Source organism: Salminus brasiliensis, chromosome 25, assembly GCF_030463535.1.
Source record: "Salminus brasiliensis chromosome 25, fSalBra1.hap2, whole genome shotgun sequence".
In the NCBI taxonomy this organism is placed as follows: domain Eukaryota; kingdom Metazoa; phylum Chordata; class Actinopteri; order Characiformes; family Bryconidae; genus Salminus; species Salminus brasiliensis.
Window position 1 is genome coordinate 8,315,283 of NC_132902.1, and position 10,394 is coordinate 8,325,676.

Consider the following 10,394-nt stretch of genomic DNA (forward strand, 5'->3'; position numbering starts at 1 on the left):
CACGCAACGTACAGGAGTGGGGATAACAAACACCCTTGGCGGACGCCAGAGCGAACTCTGATCGCCTTTGTGAGGTGCCCGTTTACCAGAATTTGACTGCTTATATCTGTGTAAAGCAGACCCACCCACTTTAAAAACCTCCCGGGGAAACCCATTTTTTGCAGTACCTGGAGCAGGTACTGGTGCGAGATCCGATCGAAGGCTTTTTTAAAGTCTAAATTTAGGACTATGAGCCGAATGTTTCTGTCTCTCACAAAACAGATGGCGTCTCTGACCAACACTAGGCTGTCGGTGATCCTCCTTCCTGGCACGGCGCAGGCTTGATCCGGGTGGATCACGTCCTCTAAAACCGTCGACATACGTCTAGATAAAAGTTTACTAAAAAGTTTACAATCCCAATTTAAAAGGGTAATCGGTCTCCAGTTTTTTAGGTCGGTCTTGTCTCCTTTTTTGAAAAGTAAGGTAACTATCCCTGACCTAAAACTGTCTGGAAGTCGGTCATACTTTTCAAATTCATTAAAAACAGTCAGAATGTCGGTTGCTAAAATGTCCCAAAAGGTCAAATAAAATTCCACGGGGAGTCCATCCTCTCCCGGAGTCTTACACTTTTTAAAACCTTTAAGACATTTTAAAATTTCCTCACCTGTAAAATTTATTGTTAAAACATCCTGACTTTTTATTTGTTTTTCTAAAAAGTTTAAGACTTCCTCCGTAGTTTTAGTGTGCACACTTTTCTCATTATAAAGATCTTCATAAAAACTTTCCACTTCTTTTAAAATCCCATCTGTCTTTATTTCTTCCCTCCCTTCTTTTATTATTTTTGTAATCCCTCCCCCCCTAGATAAAATTTTCTTAGTAGCGTGTGCATTTTTCTCCTTCTTCAACCTCTTTTTCTTTACTTCTTAAAATTGTACCTTTACTTTTTATTTCATTTAAATCTGACATTTCCCTTTTAACTTCTTTTATTTCTTCACTAAAATCAATGCCTCTGTTTAAAAGGTTAAAATATCGTTGTAGTCTTTTTTGCAGCCCCATCATGCGTCGTCTTTCTCTATTCTTTTTTAATCTTCCTATCTTTTTAAAAAACATCTTTGTCCTGTGTTTAACCATTTCCCACCACTGTGCTCGTGAGTCAAAACAGTCTTGGAGGGTCTGCCAGAGACTGTACTGCTCCCTGTAGCTCTCAACTATTCCTTCATCTTGTAACAGGGAGCAGTTCAGTCTCCACAGCCCTCCCCCTACAGTCACACCGGTGGGGAGAGACAGGGTGCACGATAGCATGAGGTGATCTGAAAAACAGAGGGGGGTCAATGTTGCATCAGTTGGCGGGCAGTCTCTTGTAAAAATGTAGTCGATGCGGGAGGCTCGGGTGCAGTCACCACTGAACCAGGTGAAGCCCTCCTCCTCTGGATGCATTTTCCTGTAACAGTCGACTAACTTAAAATCCTTAGCTAAGCCCTGCAATAAAACTGACGTTTTGTCTAATTTAAAATCGTCCCCTACTCTTTTTCTATCTTTTCTAGATAAAACACAATTAAAATCCCCTCCCACTACTAATGGCACCCTCCCCAGCATGTGGGGCTGCAGGTCTTCTAAAAGTTTATACCTGTCGTTTTTATCATTAAAACCATACACGTTAAGAATGTTAAAATCCCTTCCTAAAAAAGTCAAATTTGCTAAAAGAGCCCGTCCATCCCTCACCACAGTGCTGCCCTTCACCAAGATGTGAGGGTTCTTTATTAAAATAGCAACACCATCGGCTCTGTTGTAGTGTGAACCGCTCCAGAGAGAGGGACCGGCAGCCCAGCGCTGCTCCCAATCTCTGTACGTCTTCAGGAACGGTAAAGCACACTCTTGTAGTAAAAACACATCTGACTTTACATCTTTTAAAAGGGACAAGACACTCTCTGCTCTAGTGGAGGCTCTCACACTCCTAACATTGATAGTCGAAATAGTGAGAGCCATGAGCAGTGTAGGTTTTAAAAGACAGGTATATAATTAAAAGACCATGAAAATAAAACAAAAAGACTACACAAATAAAAGATTAAAAAGGCATTTTAAAAATCACATAATTTCTTGACACCTGCTCCTCTTTTACCCCCACTGTTCTGGGGTTAGGAGGTTGGCCGGTGTCTCCAGCCTCCAGGCCTACAGAGCAAAGCTCTTGTATAGTCCTGGGTGTGGATGTCTTTAACTGAAAATGTAGGAAAGACACCTCATTAGGGGACTCCTCAGGCCACAGACGATCCAGACCTTCCGAAGAGGAACTGCCTGGATCCTGTGTTGCCTTGTTTCTTCTCTGCCAGTTCTGGCAGAGGAGACCCCACGGGCCTTTTGCCCACTTGAGCATTGGGGAGCGAGCCGTCAGACCCACTCCCACTGGAGGCCACACTCACCTCCGGCACCGTGATCAGGGAGGAAGTGCTTTCTTCCTCCTCTTGCTGTTGCTGCCCAACCGTTTCATGTGCTAATTGGGAGGGGGTGGCCTCCAGTTCCTGCTCTGACTCCGCCCGGATGTTAGCTCCGCCCTCTGTATCTTGGCCAATCCCTGGGGCTGGCTGAAGATTCAAATCTCCCGCCAAAACCTCAGGGACCGCCCCCTCCTCCTCCCCTTTCTTCTCCTTTTCCTTCTCCCCCTCACCATGCTGCCTGGCGGCCATTTTGCTTGCTTTAAGCTTGTTGGCAAACGACTTGGGGCAATCTCTGTAGAGATGGGATGATTCTCCACAAAGATTACACCGTCTGCCATTGGTACACTCCTCAAAAGTGTGTCCAATTTCTCTGCACTTCCCACAAACGATTTCCTGGCACGCTTCAGCTAGATGTCCAAACTTGCCGCACTTGCGACAGAGTTTGGGCATCCCTTGGTAATATATGTAGCCCCGATTTTCACCCAACACTATCATGGACGGTATTTGCCTCAGGCCTAGGTAACTGCTCGGGTCTTCCCATTGTTTAATGGGATCTCTCCACGAGCAGTTCCAAATGCCGTCCTCGTCCAATACCTTAACAGGTCGGCTTTTGACGGTGCAAAATCTCGCCAGCCATGTAACAATATCCTCTCCAGTTACAGTTTCATTGAACATTCTGACAATCACCACCTTGTGAGAATTGTCAGAAAGTTTCTCCACCTTAAACATGGAGAACTGGTCCTTAACATTTTCAAGCCTAGTCCAGAAATCTTTTAGCAGAGAAGCCGAGCAGAAGCTAACATCAAAACCTTTGTTACCGGGCAGAGTCAAGAGGCAGTTCAAATCAGTAGGTTTAAAAGAGAGAGTTTTCTGGATTAGCTTCCTGGAGAAATCCAAACGGGACATCCCCAGGAGCTTACCATCAACTTCTCTAAAAAGAAGGCGCACGCTGTGGTGCCTCCGCATGCCGGCACGAACAGCCGACATGCTTGGAGGCACCTGGTGGCCAATAAAACACTTAAAACAATAAATACAAATAAATAAGTAAAAACACTAAAACCAGAAAGGAAGAAAAAAAGGATTGCACTTACCTTAGAACCTTGATAATGAGCCCTAGAGCCAGACCGAAAGAGTCTACCGTCCAAGACTCAGCACCAAAAACCTAGGGATCCGTACAATCTCCTTTCTTGCGGGTGAGACCAGGGTCACAAAGACCAAGATCATGAAACGCAAAAGAGTCGACCGCTGTCTTAGCCAAAAGGCCGAGAAGCGATAACCCAAACAGGCCACCCCGTGTGGGACCGCCCCTTGGTTAGTAACTAGCTACTACACGGTGACTACTTTGCAAGAAAAAGGAAAAGGCAAAGAAAGAAAGAAAGAAAGAAAAACAAATAAATACAATTCAATTAAACCCCACCCCCCATTAACCACACCCACCTGCACAAGCTCCAGCGAGTGACCGAAGGCACGAATCTGTCTTTCAAACTTGGAGAGAAAAAGCAGCTCCGCCAAGGCGGAGCCTTCAAAAAATAGGCAAAACTCGTCAACGTTCCCCTCCACGGAAATCTTTAGTAAAAGGCGAAAGATTTATACGTGAATGAAGAGAAACCCGAGCTATACCTGACAGCACCCCGACCTCTCGACGCCCACCAAGGGCCAAGGTTGCTAGAGGAGGGCAGGGAAGATTGAGAGGCGAAGCAAACTCTTCCTTGTTTGTCCTGTCCTGTCAATTCCTCCTCAAATTAAGCTGGCCACGTGCTGACTTTAACCTGAAATAAGAAACACAAGGTAACAGGCATGCGTCAGTTGTAGATGCTCATCTCCACAGACACAGACAAAGTCCGAAGAAGAAGAAGAAGAAGAAGAAGAAGAAGAAGAAGAAGAAGAAGAAGAAGGAGAGAGAGAGAGAGAGAGAGAGAGAGAGAGAGAGAGAGAGAGAGGAAAAAAAAAAAAAAAAAAAAAAAAAAGAACAAAAACGGAGGGAAAACCAAAAGCACTCGAAAAGAACACCTCCCCCACAGACTCGGTCACATTACTTCGGCTTTCTTTTTACTGTTTGAAGGAGGTGCACCGTTCCTGGAGGTACTGCAATACCAGGTCGATGCGTGGAGCGGAAGGAGCAAGCTCCTCTTCCAGCCCCCTGTTCCAAAAATCAATTTAATATATAGTCCTCATATAGAGGACGTATCAGATATTAAACTGATAAGAACAGATTTTTTTTCTTTCGAAAAAAGTTTTATTGTCACAATTTCAAATAATTTCCATTTCATTCATTTCACAACATTTTTGAAGCTTTTCTTTTGACAATCATATTTCATCTTAATAAATAATACACACATAAAATCATTTTTTACACATAAAAGTCAGTTGAGAGCGAAGATCAGTAAAAACATTCGATAAAATCTTTCATGTGTGAGTGTGTGTGTAAAAGTCCAGTGTGGTTTTCCATAAAAGATGAAATACTATTAAAAAGCTTGTACAAGTTTCAATAAATAAATGGAATAAATACGACAATAAATAATCAATAAATAAATAAATAAACAAATAAATATTCATCAAGTAAAATCAGTTCAGTTTTAAAGTCTTTGCTAAAACAGTCTCTTTGTGCAGGACCGGGGTGAGCCACTATCAAGCTGGCACCACCTCGCTCCCCAGAAGTCGCGATGCTTCAGTGTCGGGGCTCAGCGGAGATCCTCCCCTGTGCCCGCTGCTCCTTTCGTGGTTACGGTCTTGCCGGGTGCATCTACGGGAGCCAGCGACCGTGGTGGTCTGGACCCTGCGTGTAACCCCGGCCCCCTCCTCCGAATGTCGGCGTGCGGTGTCCCCTGCAGCGAAGATGTAACCAGCGCAGATAGAGTGTGCAGGGGCACCGTCACTCGCTTCCCCACCAGCAGGTTGCGGGAGGTCCACAGGGCGGCCTTCACGCCGTTAAGGGTGAGCCAGAGCGCTGTGAACTCTGCAGCTGGTAGTCTGTCTATGCCCTGGCCCACCCAGTTTACCGCTAGCCGGTAAACTGACGGCTGGACCTCCCCTGCTGGCAGGCTCGGGCATTGCAGGGGGCCGGTTATGGCCCAGAGGTCCCTCGCCACGCTGCACTCCCAGAGCACGTGCCGCACGGTCTCTGGTTCACCACACCCAGGCCGTGGGCACATGGGGTTGGACGCCATTCCCCGGGAGTGCATTACGGCCCTGACCGGGAAGATCTCATGGGCCGCCATCCACGACAGATCCTTGTGCTTGTTCTGGAGAGCGGGGTGGGCTGCGTTCCTCCAAACTGCCTTGGCCTCACTTAGTGTGAGGCCGGGAACTGGGCTCACCTCTTCCCGGTCCTGCACAAGAGAGACAAGAGACTTTGCGTTAGTTAAAACAGTAAAATCTTCTTTTTCCAAATCATATTTTCTTAAAAACTTTCTAATAAAATTATATTCTTTTGGCTGGTTAAAAGAGACTGGTGTTCTTAGATCAAGTTGTAAAATCTTTATACTTCGCAAGTACGACCCCATCCAGAACTTTGCCATTGCGGCGGTCTTGTTGTCTCTGGAGGGGTTCGTCGCATACTTTATGTGTAAAGCAGCGAACTTGCTTCCTAAAAACAGGTGGGGGTCTGGGAGCCCTTTCCCTCCGTTCTCTTTCCTCTTTTTCACCACCGCCCTCCTCAGCCTCTCCCACTTGGACCCCCACAGGAAATAAAACACAGCTCTCTCCAAACCTAAAAGGAAAAATCTAGGGGGACTAAAAACAGAACACAATAGTAAAAGCAAAGGTAAAATCACTGCTTTGATAATTAAAACTTTGCCCTCTATCGTCAGCTGTCTTTGTCCCCAAAAACCCAATCGTTGCCTGACTTTCCCTAACGCGTCAGTCCAGTTGCCCCGTCCGCCGTCCGCTCTTCGTCAAATTTTATACCTAAAATTTTAATATCTTTGTCTTTAAAATCCAAATCCAGGTCAGCGCCTATGTTTCCCCAAGGTCCAAAGAGCTGGGCCTCAGACTTGCTCCTATTGAGCTTAGCGCCCGAGGCCCTTCCATACCAGTCAGTCAAGTCCAGTGCTCTTTGGACCGATAAAACGTCGGAACATAAAAGCGTAACGTCGTCCATGTACAAAGTACAGGTCGCCGTCAGTCCGCCTGGGAAGTCCAGTCCTTTGATCCATTTATCCTTTCTCAAGATCTGCGCCAGTGGCTCAATGCACGCAACGTACAGGAGCGGGGATAACGAACACCCTTGGCGGACGCCAGAGCGAACTCTGATCGCCTTTGTGAGGTGCCCGTTTACTAAAATTTGACTGCTTATATCTGTGTAAAGCAGACCCACCCACTTTAAAAACCTCCCGGGGAAACCCATTTTTTGCAGTACCTGGAGCAGGTACTGGTGCGAGACCCGATCGAAGGCTTTTTCAAAGTCTAAATTTAGGACTATGAGCCGAATGTTTCTGTCTCTCGCAAAACAGATGGCATCTCTGACCAACACTAGGCTGTCGGTGATCCTCCTTCCTGGCACGGCGCAGGCTTGATCCGGGTGGATCGCGTCTAGATAAAAGTTTACTAAAAAGTTTACAATCAAAATTTAAAAGGGTTATTGGTCTCCAGTTTTTTAAGTCGGTCTTGTCGCCTTTCTTAAAAAGTAAAGTGACTATCCCTGCTCTAAAACTGTCTGGAAGTCGGTCAAAATTTTCAAATTCATTAAAAACAGTCAGAATGTCAGTTGCTAAAATGTCCCAAAAGGTCAAATAAAAATCGACGGGGAGTCCATCCTCTCCCGGAGTCTTACCCTTTTTAAAACCTTTAAGACATTTTAAAATTTCAGCACCTGTAAAAATCCTTGTTAAAACATCCTGACTATTTATTTGTTTTTCTATAAAGTTTAAAACCTCTTCCATAGTTTTAGTGTGCACACTTTTTTCATTATAAAGTTCTTCATAAAAACATTCAACTTCTTTTAAAATCCCCTCTGTCTTTATTTCTTCCCTCCCCTCTTTTGTTATTTTTGTGATCCCTCCCCCCCTAGATAAAATTTTCTTAAAAAAGTAGCGTGTGCATTTTTCTCCTTCCTCAACTTCTTGTTCTTTACTTCTTAAAATTATTCCTTTACTTTTTATTTCATTTAAAACCGACATTTCCCTTTTAAGATCTTTTATTTCTTCACTGAAATCAATGCCTTGGTTTAAAAGGTTAAAATATCTCTGTAGTCTTTTTTGCAGCCCCATCATGCGTCGTCTCTCTCTATTCTTTTTTTCTTTCCCTATCTTTTTAAAAAACGTTTTCGTCCTTTGTTTAACCATTTCCCACCACTGTGCCCGTGAATCAAAACAGTCTTGGAGGGTCTGCCAGAGACTGTACTGCTCCCTGTAGCTCTTAACTATTTCTTCATCTTGTAACAGGGAGCAGTTCAGTCTCCACAGCCCTCCCCCTACAGTCACACCGGTGGGGAGAGACAGGGTGCACGATAGCATGAGGTGATCTGAAAAACAGAGGGGGGTCAATGTAGCATCAGTTGGCGGGCAGTCTCTTGTAAAAATATAGTCGATGCGGGAGGCTCGGGCACAATCACCACTGAACCAGGTGAAGCCCTCCTCCTCTGGATGCATTTTCCTGTAGCAGTCGACTAACTTAAAATCCTTAGCTAAGCCCTGCAATAAAACTGATGTCTTGTCTAATTTAAAATCCTCCCCTACTCTTTTCCTATCTTTTCTAGATAAAACACAATTAAAATCCCCTCCCACTACTAAAGGTGCCCTCCCCAGCATGTGGGGCTGCAGGTCTTCTAAAAGTTTAAACCTGTCATTTTTGTCGTTAAAATCCCTTCCTAAAAAAGTCAAATTTACTAAAAGAACCCATCCATCCCTCACCACAGTGCTGCCCTTCACCAAGATGTGAGGGTTCTTTATTAAAATAGCAACACCATCGGCTCTGTTGTAGTGTGAACCGCTCCAGAGAGAGGGACCGGCAGCCCAGCGCTGCTCCCAATCTCTGTACGTCTTCAGGAACGGTAAAGCACACTCTTGTAGTAAAAACACATCTGACTTTATATCTTTTAAAAGGGACAAGACACTCTCTGCTCTAGTGGAGGCTCTCACACTCCTAACATTGATAGTTGAAATAGTGAGAGCCTTGAGCAGTGTAGGTTTTAAAAGACAGGTTTGTAATTAAAAGACCATGAAAAATAAAACAAAGACTACATAAATAAAAGATTAAAAAGGCATTTTAAAAATCACATAATTTCTTGTGACACCTGCTCCTCTTTTACCCCCACTGTTCTGGGGTTAGGAGGTTGGCCGGTGTCTCCAGCCTCCAGGCCTACAGAGCGAAGCTCTTGTACAGTCCTGGGTGTGGATGTCTTTAACTGAAAATGAAGAAAAGACACCTCATTGGGGGACTCATCAGGCCACAGACGATCCAGACCTTCCGAAGAGGAACTGCCTGGATCCTGTGTTGCCTTCTGTTTCTTCTCTGCCAGTTCTGGCAGAGGAGACCCCGCGGGCCTTTTGCCCACTTGAGCATTGGGGAGCGAGCCGTCAGACCCACTCCCACTGGAGGCCACACTCCCCTCCGGCACCGTGATCAGGGAGGAAGTGCTTTCTTCCTCCTCTTGCTGCTGCTGCCCAACCTGTTCCTTTACTTGCTTGGAGGGGGTGGCCTCCAGTTCCTGCTCTGACTCTGCCTGGACGTTAACTCCGCCCTCTTTTTCATGACCAATCCCTGGGGCTGGCTGGGGATTCAAATCTCCCGCCAAAACCCCAGGGACCGCCCCCTCCTCCTCCCCTTCTTTCTCCTTCTCCTTCTCCTCCTGGCCATGCTGCCTGGCGGCCATTTTACTCGCCTTAAGTTTGTTGGCAAAGGATTTGGGGCAATCTCTGTAGAGATGAGTTGATTCTCCACAAAGATTACACCGTCTGCCATTGGTACACTCCTCAAAAGTGTGCCCAATTTCTCTGCACTTCCCGCAAACTATTTCTTGACATGCTTCGGCCAGATGCCCAAACTTGCCGCACTTGCGACAGAGTTTGGGCATCCCTTGATAATAAATGTAGCCCCGATTTTCACCCAACACTATCATGGACGGTATTTGCCTCAGGCCTAGATAACTGCTCGGGTCTTCCCATTGTTTAATGGGAACTCGCCACGAGCAGTTCCAAATGCCGTCTTCGTCCAATACCTTAACAGGTGGGCTTTTAACGGTGCAAAATCTCGCCAGCCATGTCACAATGTCTTCTCCAGTTACAGTTTCATTAAACATTCTGACAATCACCACCTTGTGGGAATTATCAGAAAGTTTCTCCACCTTAAACATGGAGAACTGGTCTTTAACAGTTTCTAACCGAGTCCAAAAATCTTTATGCAGGGAAGCCGAGCAGAAGCTAACGTCAAACCCATTGTTTCCAGGCAGAGTCATTAAGCAATTCAGTTCCGTTGGTCTAAAATTTAGAGTTTTTTGGATTAGCTTCCTGGAGAAGTCTAACCGAGACATCCCCAGGAGCTTTCCATCGACTATTCTAAAAAAAAGGCGCACACTATGGTGCCTCCGCATGCCGGCACGAACAGCCGACATGCTTGGAGGCACCTGGTGGCCAATAAAACTCTTAAAACAATAAATACAAATAAATAAATAAAAACACTAAAACCAGCAAAGAAGAAAAATAGATTGTACTTAACTTTAAACGCGTTGATAAATGAGCCCTAGAGCCAGACACAGGGAGTCTACTGTCCAAGACCCATACACCAAAACTTAGGGATCCGTACAATCTCCTCTCTTACGTTAAGGACCAAGGTCACAAGGGCCAAGATCTCCGGACGCAAGAGAGTCGACCGCTGTCTTAGCCAAAAGGCAGAGAAGCGATAACCCCAACAGGCCACCCCGTGCAGGACCGCCCCTTGTGACCCCGGTCCCCTCCTCCGAATGTCGGCGTGCGGTGTCCCCTGCAGCGATGATGTAACCAGCGCAGATAGAGCGTGCAGGGGCACCGTCACTCGTTTCCCCACCAG

General features: G+C 45.7%; 1 non-coding gene and 1 pseudogene across 1 annotated transcript; both read right to left on the reverse strand.

Annotated features, from left to right (window-relative positions):
- Positions 1 to 3,912: 3,912 nt before the first annotated feature.
- On the reverse strand, positions 3,913 to 4,027 carry LOC140548484 (U5 spliceosomal RNA). The gene has a single exon (XR_011978691.1). It is a non-coding gene; the product is annotated as a U5 spliceosomal RNA (small nuclear RNA).
- Positions 4,028 to 4,471: 444 nt separating this feature from the next.
- LOC140548455 (U2 spliceosomal RNA) lies at positions 4,472 to 4,649 on the reverse strand (annotated as a pseudogene).
- Positions 4,650 to 10,394: the final 5,745 nt, after the last annotated feature.